This window comes from Octodon degus, unplaced genomic scaffold (assembly GCF_000260255.1).
Source record: "Octodon degus isolate 3935 unplaced genomic scaffold, OctDeg1.0 scaffold00212, whole genome shotgun sequence".
NCBI lineage: Eukaryota > Metazoa > Chordata > Mammalia > Rodentia > Octodontidae > Octodon > Octodon degus.
Genome location: NW_004524788.1, coordinates 1,944,040 through 1,957,822, shown reverse-complemented (window position 1 = coordinate 1,957,822; position 13,783 = coordinate 1,944,040). Strand labels below are relative to the sequence as shown.

At 46.4% G+C, this 13,783-nt stretch overlaps 2 long non-coding RNA genes across 2 annotated transcripts; both read right to left on the bottom strand.

Moving 5' to 3' along the window:
* Nucleotides 1-82: 82 nt before the first annotated feature.
* Nucleotides 83-3,330, bottom strand: LOC111813683. Its single transcript, XR_002818872.1, has 3 exons — nucleotides 3,140-3,330; nucleotides 2,071-2,274; nucleotides 83-1,889 (listed from the first exon to the last, which is right to left on the bottom strand). It is a non-coding gene; the product is annotated as an uncharacterized LOC111813683 (long non-coding RNA).
* Nucleotides 3,331-12,630, bottom strand: LOC111813684. The gene is made up of 3 exons (XR_002818873.1): nucleotides 12,409-12,630; nucleotides 4,092-4,168; nucleotides 3,331-3,939 (listed from the first exon to the last, which is right to left on the bottom strand). It is a non-coding gene; the product is annotated as an uncharacterized LOC111813684 (long non-coding RNA).
* Nucleotides 12,631-13,783: the final 1,153 nt, after the last annotated feature.

Sequence of the window (13,783 nt, the reverse complement as noted above, 5' to 3'; positions counted from 1 at the left end):
GAACCGCGGTCCCTGATGCCTTTGCTAAGCTTGTTCCAAGTAGGTGCTTCAGACCACTGAGCCATCCCTCCAGCCCAGAAAGATAATTCTTAATGATAGATATGCATACTCAGTGCAGCCATTCCATGAACAATTGCCTCAGACCTAAGCTTTTACATTGGCCCTCCACAGGACAAATGATCTGGCCTTGTTTGCATTCTGTTCCTTGCACAAAGGGGCTGGGAATGGGCCACCAGTAGTGGCTTAATCAGATCTGTTTGCACACAGCCAAAGAGCCAATCTGCCTTTCATGGGCTTGTGCCTATGGGCTTGGGCTTGTGCCCCTTCAGCGCCTTCTTCTCCTGCATGATACAGGTTCTGTTCAGCATCTTGTTCCAGAACAGGCCTGTTTCATTGCAGTTGAACACTTGTTGAATTGGTGTAGCCTTCTGATTTCATGAACTGAGTGAATTCTTTATCTCTTCTGCAGTGGCCTTTAGGAATGGGAAGCCTTATCATGTCTTACCACCCAGTGGTTGGCACTTCTCTTGGGGAATTTATCAAGCCACCCTCTACTGGCTTTAAGTTAATCACTTGTTGCATGTGCAGAGGGCTTTTCTTGCAGCAAATCACTGTGTGGTTTCCTGGCTTTCCACAGACCATAGCTTCGCTAACGCTATCACCTGCTGACTATTTGTCGTTCAGCCACACTAACAACAGCTTGTCCACCTCTTCCAGCACTGAGTTCTCTGCTTGGTTAACATCATCACTCCTGCTGCAGTGTCAGCTCCTTTGATGGCATCTTTATTTTCCAAAATAGCTGAGGTTGTTAACTTAGCCATCTTGTACTCTGAGGCCAGATCAGCCACATCAATCCCATCCTCATGATTTTCTACAGCTTCCTTCTTCAACTCAACAGTTACGTTCTTCAAAACCTTCTTACATTCATGCTGTGCACTTTCTTGTTATCTTCATCACCACTCTATGCATTCTGTTCACCTTTGTTATCACTCCACATATTTTTGCCACCTTCATTACCATTCTACACTTTCTTTTCACACCACACTAGCTCTGCACTTTCTTTGGAGCCATGCTGGACTGAATAATACTGTACAGTGTTCTGTGTGCTTAAAACATACAGAACAGCTTCATAGCAAGTGTCTGCAACCTCAATCTCAACTAGAGGAAGCCACAACCACACATCACAGTGGGAAAGATGGCCGTGTTCATGTTTGTATAGAGCAGAGAAGGTGGCTACGGTGGAGTTCATCACTCAATACTGAGTGCAGATGGAAGCAAAATGTTGTTGAATGCTTCTTTTCAGGAATCAAATTGCTTGTGAACAGAACTGTTCATGAATTAAGGTATTACTGTACTTAAAGTTAACTTTAGATTTCTTAAAGTACCTCATCTAATGCCTATGTATCACTTTACTCACATGGATTTAGCATAGTACTCAGCATCTGGTAAGTTCAAGTATTGCTTTTCAGAAATTTCTGGAATTTTTTTCTAACTTTTTCATTGAATCCATTGATATAGCAATGTTAGATATGGAAAGGTGACTGTATTTTTATAATTATTGGTCTGGTTGTCAATGTCCTATAATATCAATCGACCTTAAATTTATCCTAAGCTTACTTCTCGCACATGAAGCAGCACCTGGTACATAGTAGGAACCCCAATATTTGTTTTATGAATGAATAAAATGTTGATCTGTTTTCTAGTGCTGCTCCTGAGTGTTGCTGGTCTTACTCTTCTCCTAGCTAGGAGTCTTCTTCTCTGGGGACTTATTGTTATGCAAATGAGACAGGGAGCAGAAGGTTGTAACTGTTCAGGAATAGGCTTGGTGGCCTCCCGCAGCCTGGAGAAAGCCTCTGCTTTCAGTCTTCTCTCAGATGCTGACCAGGAGTCTGCAGGGCAAGGAGACAGGAGCGATGAGTGTAATGGGCACTTACTTCTTCTTCTAGGAGTTTCACCATCTCTGAGAAAGCAGGCCCCAATCACTAACCCTCAACCCACTCTGCCCAGTTCTTATGTGGACCAGCCTTCTGGGATCAGGAGTTATTCAGAGAAAGCCATTCTTTTAGTTACCTGAATATCACTTTCAAATGGTACAATTCCATTCTGGAGTATTCAGCATTGCCATGGCATTGTGACTGCTTTCTCTCCCTCTTCCCTGTCCCACCTTGCCGTACCCCAGGAGATAAGCCATCAGCCTTAAGTGGCAGGCTCTGCAGTCCTCTGAGAAGCCATAAGATGAGCGCTGCTTCCTGGCAAGGCGCTCATTTGTTTACACTCTCTAGGGAGGAAAATTGTAGCTAGGAGCTGTGGAGCCAGGGTTCTCCAGAAATCAGAGGCTTTCCCCAGGCTGCGGGAGGCCACCAAGCCTATGCCTGAACAGTTACAACCCTCTGCTCCCTGTCTCATTTGCATTACACTAAAGTCCCCAGACTTAGGCCTGGTAGTTTCCAAATGGACCCTTCCGAGAAACTAATTTTTTATGAAAGGTCAAAGCACCACAGACGGCAGAACACTCCCAAGGGGGTGTTACTTCATGTTGTTTCAAACTCTAGATTTAAATTTAGTCATGGTTTTCCTTAGAGGTTATTGCCATGGGCATTAGGGATGGAAATTTTTAAAGGCATCACTAGGGTAAACAGAAAGGGTGAAAGCATCTAGAAGTAACACATCTTCTGATAAAGGTTAGTAAGTAATAGCTGAGTGTCTGTAATAGACTGTGCTCTGGACCACACAGCTCATGGATGTGGCTTGCATGGTCCAATATGCGACCAGGGTGGTCTATACTCTACAGGAGAGGGAACAGCAGCCATCATTCTCTGAGGCCACTGTTACTGGAGCTGGTGGCAGCAAGACACAGGGATGCCCCTAGATACTCCTGGGCCTTGACTGCCTTCTGCTGCACATTCAGTTTTGCTCCCTGAGGTGTAGCAGCAGACCCAGGAGACAGAAGGGCCCGGGATTTTTCCCTTTTGAAATCCAACTCAGTTTTCCACAATCTATTTCCTTGCTCAGACCTTTCTTCTCTCATAGTGGATAAAGCCAAATTCCAGTTATGAATCTATTATTCCAGTCAGATGTGGTGCTACATACCCTATAATCCCAGTACTCTGGGAGGCTGAGGCTCGGACAGGTTAGCAACTTATTGAGAAACTGTCTCAACAGCAGTAGCAACACAAAGGCTGAAGACATAGTTCAATGCAATTGGTCTTAGGTCAGAGACATTAGGTCAATCCACAGTACTGCAAACAAAATACAACACAAAACAAAGCAAAACAAAAACTTTATTCCACATCACCCAGTGGCCTCATCCTCAGCGGAACCTTGATATACAGTAAGAATTTCTTTTCCTTGTCAGTATTTTAAACAACCCAATATCTGTGTATATCACATTTATGTTGTATTAAGTATCATGAATAATCTAGAAATGATTTAAAGGATGCAAGAGGAGGTAGGTAGTTACATGAGATCGTGATATTTTGTATAAGGGACTTGAGCTTATGAGGATTCTTGCACACACAGGTGGGGGAGGAAAGAGGGCCCTGGAGTCAGGCCCCACTGTAGTTTGATAAGCTTTGGTCTCAAGCACGATGTCATACCCTGATTGGTCACAAAGGTGATGAGGCATGGGCAATGGCAGAGTAAGGGAAGCACTTGAAGAGAAAGGCTTTTGGAGGGCTGGTGGGCCTAACTGTACAGACCTGGCCAGCGTCCAAGCCCTTCCTTCCAGAAAGGTGTTCCTTTGAGGAAGTACTGTCTTCCAGGCACACGCCACGCGATCTGTGCAGAGCCACTGTTCTCCTAGCCACAAGGAGCCCTGGAGTGAACATATGACCCAAGTCAGCCTACCCACAATCAGCGGCAAGGTTTTGCTGAAATACTGGGAAAGAAGGCTTCTCTTTCATAGGCCTGGCCACATGGGGAGCCTGGAGCCTCTGGAGGCTGCAAGGAGAGCCGAGCTGCTGATGGAGAGAGGCGGGCGCCTTCTGTTCTCAAGCCAGCCCCCAGAAGAAGGAGTTCTATCCCTTTGGGCCAAGAGGTCAGGACTCCTCCCCACTTTCCCAGTGTTCTTAGGTTTTTTTTTTTTTCCTCACCTGCCATGACAAATGAGATTACCCAGTTGACGGATTCTCTGATAACTGTCTTCTTCTCTCAGATGCTGACCAGGAGTCTTCAGAGCAAGGAGACAGGAGTGATGAGTGTAATGGGCAGAGTGGGGTGGGCTTTGGGAGGAGCTATGGAGCTGAGCCTGCAGGAAGAGGACAGTAGCAACCGTCACAATAGGACACTGACTAGGGAGTCAGCTATAGTTTGTGTCTTAAATGTTCGCCAAGGCTCATGTGCTACATGCTTGGTGTTCAGATTGGTGTTTTTGGGAGGTAGTGGGAGCTTGCGGGGAGGGTTTAGGTCATTGTGAGACCCCAGCTCCTTTTCCACTGTCTCATTTGCTTCCTGGTCATGAGGTGAGAGATTTTGCTCCATCGTGTGCTCCCCATTGTGACATACTGCCTTGCCACAGACCCAAAAACCACAGGGCCAGCTACAAGTACCAAAACTTTGGACCAAATCGAGCTTTTCTCTTTATCAATTGATTATCTCAGGTGTTTTGTTATAGTAATAGAAAGCTGACTACTATAGTGTCCATCAACAGACAGACGAATATAGAAAGTGAGGTATTTATGCACGATGGAGCATTATTCATTCATACAAAGAATGAAATGTTGTCACTTGCAACAATGCATATAAGCTGAGAAGACAACATGTAAAGTGAAATGTCAAGCACAGAAAGACAAATATTATATAGTCTGATTTATATATCAATGGTAAAAAAAAGTTGACCAATTAAAAGTAGATAGTAGAGTAGTGGCTGTCAAAAGCTGGGAAGGGGGCTGGGGAGTTAGCTCAGTAGAATAAGCACTTGCCTGGCAAGTGCAAGGGCCTGAGTTCAATCCCTGGTTCCGAAAAAAAAAAAAAAAAAAAAAAAGAGCTGGGAAGGCACCAGGGCAGGAGGATGGAGAGAGGATGCTTTCAAAAGTACAATGGAAGAGTTGCAGAGGAGCAATGATCCTACCACTCTATAGCACAGGAGGGCAACTGTGTGACAACAATCAAATGCATGTTTCAAAATAGCTAGTAGGAAGGACTGTGAATATATTCCATGCACGGAAATGATAAATGTTCTAGGTAGCAAATATGCCAGCTACCTCGATCTGTGCATCACAGCAAAATGCTCCATTTATGCCATAAATGTGTACAATTATGTCAATTAACATATTTTTAGAAAAAGAAATTTAAAGAAAAGGGCAGTAACACCCACTCTAGGCGATTCGTGCCATGTGGGAGTAGAATCAAGTTCTTTAAGGGAAGCCAGAAATAAAGACTATGATGTGAAGTTCCCTGATCTTTAAATGTTGAAGACCAACATTTTACCTCTCAGGCAGCTGCGGGAGTGCTGCCAGCATTGCACACTTCTACTTACACTCCCCCTCAGTGTGTAGAGGCGCACCCTGCTCTACGCCACCTTTCCCAGCTGCGCCCTGGGTCACGCAGAGCTCAGGAAGCTGCTGGCCACATTGCCTGCTTCTGAGGCCCCACTAAGCCGTGAACATCCAGTGTGTGGGAGAGACCAGGTACTGCCTGGATGTGGGAGGCAGGTTTTGAGGCAGATGCCAGCATTTCACAAACATTTTGCCCTCCCTCGACCAGCTTATTTCCTCAGCAGTTCAAACCTGCTCCAGAGAGCGAGCCTTGCAGAAAGCTGATTTCAAAGCCAGTTGGCCATTTTCCAGAGAACAAGCAAGACTGCATCTCACTCATCCCAGGGAGACTGCCGATGCAGTGCTATATCTTCCTTCTTCATCACCCAACACAGTGATGCACAGTGATGGAGATCCCGAGGCATCCGTGCTCCCGCCCACAGCCTGCAGTGCTCCCCCCTGCTGCAGCGCCTGCTGGTGCTTTGGTGTCTTCCTGTGCACTTAGCACACACTGATGGTCTCCTTTGTATAGGGAAACTGGGAGGGGCAGAGGCAGGACCTACCCTCATGGAGCTCCAGAAGTCAAACTAAATAATCACAGACATAATGTTTAAGCACAAACTTTGCTGAGTGTTAGGAAAGCAAGGAATCATGTTTTAAGAGCCATAGAACAGAGTATCTGACCTAGTCTGGGAGAGGCAGGGGCTTGTCAGGGAAGCATGTTATTGCTGAGCCCCAGGGAGGAACTTTAAACAGGAAGCGCCATGATCTGATCTGACTATTCTGCAAAAGCAGATGGAGTGATGGGTATACCCTATGGGTGCAGGGAACATGTAGGAGGCTTAGACAGTGGTCCAAGAGGAGGTGGCAGCTTCTAGGAAGAAGGTAGTGCAGCAAGGATGGGTGGAGAAGTGGGCAGCTTGGGGCTATATTTAGGGGGAGCTGGTGACAGTGTGGATGCATGAGTGGGTAGGTGTCAGGGTGCTGCTTGGATCTGTGGCTTATACCCCTTATTGGCTGGCTGTGGCTGTGCTTCATGGGAATCCTGCATGGGAGGCAGCGGTGGCAGGACCTCGGTGGAGGGCTAGGGTGCATCTGAGCAGCATAGCTTAGCAATTGCATGTCCCAAATGCCCTTTCATGGGTAGCTTGCTTTATCTGGAAAGCCATACTTGTCTGCTTATTAGCCAAATGCATTAATGAGCCAAAGTCCAGGTTAAATGGCCCTTCTTCTGGAAGTCTGGCCATAGCTCTAGGAGTAGTCCACATCCCACTTTGGATGTAGTCTGGATCACACTGGACCTGAAGGAGCATCTCAATTGAGGAAGGAAGAGGTGGTAAAGCTTACAATCAGCTGAGGGTAACTTGGCATTTGTGAGCAGAAGGACGGGAAGTGGGGTGTGTGTGGGGATGTGAGCATATATCTGAGTGTGTGTGTGTGTGACTGTGAGAGTGGATGAGAGTGGACTGGAGTCTGAGCATGTGTGTCAGAGCCTGTTGACTGAGAGAGCATGAGAGTAAGAGGGGTAAGTGCAGGAGAGTGAGACTGTGTGGAAAAACATGCATGTGTGAAAGACAGTGTGCGTGGCATGTTTGCTGGAGAGAGGAGGTGAGAGCTGAGAGGCAAAGCAGGTGCGGGCCTGGGCTGCAGGTGCCTTGATGAGGAGGTGGCCCAGGTGGTTTGCGCTGAAGGCAGGGCTGGCTGGCTTTGAATAGGTTCTCTCACCTAAGGAGTCCTGTGACCCTGGGTGCACAGTGCCCCCTCTCTGAGACTAAAGTCACCCATAATGAGGTTATGACGGAATCTGTCCTCTGGGGCTAGTGTGAGGAGCAAGATGGCTTTTAAAATGCTTAGCCAGGGCCTGGCACAAAGAAGCACTCAAACTTCAGAACTGCCTGCCACCATCTCCCCAGTGCCCCTGTGCACACCTGGTAGCACTCACCGTATGCTTCCTAGTGTGCTTACAGAGTTAAAATCCCCTCCATAAATTCTAAAAGGGTTGGAGTGTGGTCTCTCTGCTGACTAGTGTCTCTCTGACACCCAGGATGAACTGGCACACAGTGGGTGCACAACAAGCATTTTTCAAATCAATGAATACATACAGAAAAGTGATCTCCCTTGCTTGCCCTTCCTACTCTCCTCTCTTCTTGTTTCCTCTTTCTCTGGCCCTATCCTACCTTTACATGCATAGAGGAAGGGCTGATGATGCTGGGCCTGGAGCTGGACTCTCAGTGCTTGTGGGGGGGGGGACAAAACTGGTCACCAGAACTTAGAAGAAAAGTAAGATGAGACCCCCTGGGACTGCATGGTCTGTTTAATGTCTACCAAATCACTGGTGCTTCTTTATTTAACTGATGGCTTCTATTGCTTTTCACATTTCTAAGCACAGTTGAAAAATGGCATTTGCCTTCTTTATTTCAATCCCCAGGCTCATTAACTTGTGTTAGTTTTAAGATTTCCTTCCTCGTTTTAAGTTTCTTATATGAAGGGTGCTCATTTATATTCTGCCACCATGGGAGAGTTTTCTGATTTGTTAATCATTGTTGAAGTTTCCACTGTTGTAGGACATCATTTTGCCCAACAAACCCTTAAAACTGTCAAAGAATTCATTCCTTCTGTGTGTCTCACTCGACAGACAAGTGGAAAACTCGGCTGCCTCTGTGAGAGCCCTAAACATCTCACTGCTGTCTGAAAGATGTGACATTCAGTCTCTGGACTAAAGCTGTTTTCCTCCCATTATGTCCAGGAGCTGAGGCTTGAGACATTAATATGGAAAACATGGCACAGCAAGCACTTCAGTGCGTTCCCTTTCTTCTTGAGGAAATTGCTCTCTTGTGGAAGAAAAATGCAGGTCCACCCACAGCGGATCATATAATAAAAATCTGTTTGCAAGAGGAAAGCTCATTTCCCCACTGAGAAGATGCATGCATTTGAGGGAGACAAGGCAGGAGAAAGGTGGGGGACAAGGGAAGGATTAAGCCATGAGGACAAGCACGGTGCTTAGAAATGAGGACAATAAAAAAAACATGAGCCCACCTAACCCTCAGATGAAACCTGGGGCAATCACTGTCCATTCCTGAGCTGAGAAGCCAGCGCAATTATTCTGCAGATCATTAGGATCCTGCAGGAAAGGGTTTCCTGGTTTTGCCTGTGATTTCCATTTTCTCATTACTGACAGAAGCTGCATTTATGGATCTTTCCTTTTCACACAGGAGCTTCTTGGGCTGGTTTTTTAAAAATTAGCCCTCCCAAAAGGCATCATGTCAAAAGCTTAGAGGGGCTCATCGCACTTCCGTGAGAACTGCCCTCCCTCCCCCTCCCCTGACTTTTTTTCTTTCCATTTTCTTTTTCTGTCCTGGAGAGGGGTTTCATGGCTGTGGGTAGGCAATTAGATTTCAAAGCCAAGAGCTCCGCTGCACTTTGCCAGGAACTGCTGGAGCGAGCAGGAGAGCCCATGGGCTTGGAATGCCTGGCACGGAAGCTTGTCTCCCAGTGCGGCTGCTCCCAGGATGGCCTAGAGGAGCATGTTTGCCTTTGTTCTGAAAGGGAAATCTAATTTCACCCCCTTAGCACTAGCTGTATGGTAATTTCAGAGCTCCGCAATGCTGTCTCTCTACAGCCTGGGAGATTGCCTCGCTTGCGAAATGTTGCGAGCTGGAATGATCTGGGAGCCGGTCAGAGCTCAGCAAGCAGGCCACTCAGGCCTGTGGCTCAGCCTCTATTTCTGGCCCCTGCTCCTTGGAGCACTGCTGCCTTTCTGAAGAATGAAGGACTCTGTGCTCACTACAGCCTTCTCACTTGCCACTGGCTGAGTCACAGGGCTCAGGGCTGACATCTGATTGCTGAAGCCACAGGGAACAGAATGTCAACATTTGTCAGGTGCCATGGATTCAATGCTGGACTAGTGGCTGCCTGGAGAGGGGTTCAGGCTTGGTAGATTATGCTGGGTGCCCCAGACAATGGAGCTTATCTTCTTTCCCTAAGGGAAGGCAAGTACTGGACTAAATGGGTGAAAAGATCTTAAGTAACGGTAGGTGAGATTGAGTGTTGTGAAAGGGGTTGGAGGGCTCCTCAGAGGAGGTGATGTTCAACCCAGGTTGAAAGGAACTGCCTGTGCAGAAGTTTTGGTGAGGAGGAGCTCGGGTGGGGAGGACTGCTGGCAGAGTGGGGAGCAAGCTTGTCACATCCTTGGAACTAGAAAGACACTTGAGGGGGCCAGAAAGACAGCTCACCAGACTAAAGTGCCTGCTTAGGCAAGCACAGTTCAACCCCTGGCACCACATGCTGTTCCAGCCCCACACCCAGGGTGAGCTGATCTGGCCACAGAGTCTGGGTGTAGTGGCCCACAGCTGTAATCCCAGTGCTGGGGAGGCTGAAAAACAGGAGAACCAGTCTTGAGTCCGAGCTGCATAAGACCCTGTAACAACCAAATACATAAAAAAGAAAGACAGAGAAAAGAGAAAGATGCTTGAGTGACTGGAACAGTGTGAGTGAGGCAGAGATGAGGTGGGGTGAAGTCAGCCCTGTAGTGGGAAGCAGGTGGGCTGAGGGGCAGAATATTGTTCAGTAGTTATAAGCAGAGGAAACACTGATCACCTGATTTGTGTTTGAAGAGGCTCTCCCTGTTCTCTAGGTGGAGAGTTGATTGGAAGAGGCACTGGGAGGAAACAGGACTGTTTGCCCGAAAGGTAGAGCTGACCTCCACATGGATGAAGATACCATTTTACCTTCCAAAGAAGAGGCACTTTCCACAAAGTGAGCAGTTATCTTTCCTCAAGAAAGTATGTTTAGGTCCTTTGCCTATTTTGGACATTGAGTAGAGTCAACTGGGTACAGATTCAAAAGTACATAGAATTTGCATTATATTATATGTAGTATGAATAATCTAGAAATGATTTCATGAATAAAGGAGGATGTGAATAGGTGATATGAATAGGTGATATGTAAATACTACCAAATGTTATAGAAGGAATTTTTGGTGTCTGCCTGGGATCCTGGAACCAAGCCCTTGAAAATACTGAGGGATTACTGGACCATGGGACAACCTTGAAAAGGCCCAAGACCTGCCAGTGAGTTTGCTTATCTTCCTTTGTACAAGTCTGCATCGGATACGAGATGCCACAGTTATGAATGGACATGGGCTATAAAAGTATGATAGTGCAGAGGAAACTGACAAGAAGTCAAGGGCTATCTGTTCACAGTTTTATATATGAAGTGCATGAACTACCACAACAGCAATAGGAATAACAATACACTGTATGGAGAAGGCTTTACTGTCGTGTATCTGTCAGTGTCTTGGCAGGAAAGAGAACTTCACTTAGATGATTCTATTGAAGAGATTTTAGTGAGGACCATTGGCATAGGTATGACACATGAAGGGAATCCAGGAATTTGGGTACCAAGGAATTTATGGTGCTAGATGGCAAATTTTGGTCACACATTCTTTCCATCTTGGTATCCAAGGCCCTTTGCAATGTGATTATGAAGATTTTTCCATTAAGACATGAAATAGATTTTCCCAGTCCTTAAATGTCACCTGGTCTTGTGACTTGCTTTGTCAATTTGACAATAGAATGTGCTAGAAGTAGTGTTAGGAAGTTTCAAAGGAAGGTTTCTAGAAACTTTGCAACTGCTGCCTCACCCTTGTAGGTACCCTGTGACTTCCATTAGAAGAGGCACAGGCTAGGCTAATGTACGATAAAGGACCCAATGAAGGGGGACTGGGAGATCTAACCCTCAGTGAGCCCAGTGACCAGTACATCCCCTACCTAACCAAGCCTCTGGATGGCTGAAGCCATAGTGATTCTGCATGACCAGTGGGGCTGCCCAGATGATCCCAGGTCCAGCTTAGAATCATATGAAAATACATGAGTGAGTGTCTGGGATGCCTTGTTACACAGCAGTAGGTAACTGATACAACTCACGTGCAATGATAGATGGTTCCTCAGGAATTTCAGAACAAGGGAACAAAATAGTCCACTCTCTCTCTCCTCTTTCTTTTCTCCTCTTTGCTTCTTATTCATTTTCAGAGCCTCCTAAGGGGTAATACCAATCAATTCAGAGGCAAGGAGGACTGGGCCATTTGGTCTAGTGGGGTAAACTTCAGGGTTGAAAATGGATCTATGGGTGGGTAGAGGGGACAAATAAAAAAATAACTGAGCAGCTAGCTGGCACTTTTAAAGACAATTATCTATGCTTATACATATGGGGTTCGAGGAAACTGCTGTCCCTGTAGGCAACTGTCGCAGTGCTTTCGAAGATTTTGTTTTTGCTCCCTTATCTATTTTGTTTCATATACAGTGCTCAAGAGAGAAACTTATAAGGAACCAGCAAAATTCACAGACTCATTCTGATCCACCCCATTGAGGTGACCCAGAGTAAAGTGTACTCAATAGGATACTACATTTTCCACCCAGGGGTGTTCTTATTTGCCTTTTTTGAACATGTGATACATGAAAAAGTATCATGAAATACAGACCATGCTCAGGAATGCAACTGCCTCCAGGTACGATGACAACCTTATGAGTATAAATGTGGAGTTTCTCCAATAAAAGACCCCTCTTTTCTTTTCTGGGGAAGACACCGCTTTGGAAATTATATTTATTTTTCTCCTTACTGGCTGCAGGAATTAAACCTTTCTTCACTCCTTTTTGTACCTTGGTTGTGCTTATCCCTTGCACTCACAAAGGAGCAAAACCATCACATTGGTTATACAACCATTGTGCTAGGACGACTGTTTGTTCCTTACACTTACTCTAGATGAGGCTCTGCCGGGGTGGTTGCATGAAAGGCTGCATCTTCAGAAAGCCCAGATGCACGAATGCTCACCCTTCCAAACATCATCCACCTTTCTATAGAATGGTAGGAAAGGAGGCCCGAGGCTGCCCCTTTGTTGCTATTCTGACAGCTCTAAGTGAGTCCACAGCTTACTCACCTCCTCAATGTCCAGCTTCCAGCATGAAGTGGGAAAAGAGAGGACATAGTGTGAGCAGTTCAGACCCAGGCCCTCAGCTCTCTTTCTTGCCTCCCAGACCACCCATGTTTCCTACAGGGAAGCTTTTCAATCATGTTCCGGTTGGAAGGTGGACATGGAAGCTGGAAATGGTGCCCCTTCTGCTTCTCCCCACAGTTCTGCACCCAAGCTACGCACAATCCTTCCTGGCAGCCACCGGTGGGAATGAAGGGAACTTGGCAGGCTGTGACACTGAAGCTCCACCCTCAGGCTCAGAAGGAAGGGGGGGGGCTTGTTTTTTCATACCTATCCTTGCAGCAGGAAAAATGAACCCATATTTTAAAAATTGTCCTTTCTTTTGTGGCCAGAATTTCCACTATGATTTAGTGATCGTTTCAATTGCATTCAGGAAAAGGGTAAGAGAGGTTTTTCTTGCTCTTTTACCCTGAAATGATATAAGCAGATTATAGAGCAGTCCAACCTTAGAGAACAGCAGGGCACAGCTCCTGGGAGGGGGGGTTTATCTAGACAAATGTTAGGCAGAAGAAAAAGCCAAAGAAAGATGGAAGTAGATTGGCTGATCCAGGAGCAGCAAAGTTTATTTTTTAAAACCTGGTTGATGAAGGAAGACAAAGTAATTTTTTAGCTTCTTACCAAAGAGCCCCAAGGGAAGGCAGCTGAAATTGAGGGGATAATAGAAAGGGGGGGTGGGCTGTGTGAAGGTGATGGTGTGGGAAACACTTGCTGTTGACGAGCGCATGTAGGGGTGGAATGTGACTCCCTGGAGATCAGGACCCCCTTTCTGCCCAGTGCTGACCCCTGTTCTGGAAAAGAAACAGAAAGAATGCAAAAAGGAGCAATAGTAGGAATACAAAACGAGCTCTTGAGAGACAGTTCTAATAGGTCAGGTTCATCTGGGGCCTTATGATGCTGAGGCTCCTGTTTCAGGTGCTGACTTCCTAATGAGATCCAGCCTGGAGAGGCTGAGCTGGCAGTGTTATCTGTCACACAGTGATAAACAAGACCGTGGCTGTTCCCTGTCCTTTTCTGCCTCAGATCTAGTCTCATCCATCCTCGGAAGTCAGCACCCCATTTTCCCACCCATGGTTGAAGGATAATGATGCTGACTGGCATTGTGCTACAGACCTCAGGACACAAGGGACAAGTCTTCTTTCCTGACACAGATAGAAAAAAGGTGGATGGGTGTGAGGGCTTTCTAACAAATGTGCAACTTTCCTCTACTTGAAAAAAAATGGGAGAGATGGGGAAAAAGGAGTGGGGAAGCCTCTGAGGCCCTGAAGCAGGCTCAGAGCAGCATTCAATCAGACACTGACATTTGCCTGGCGACCTCTTATCT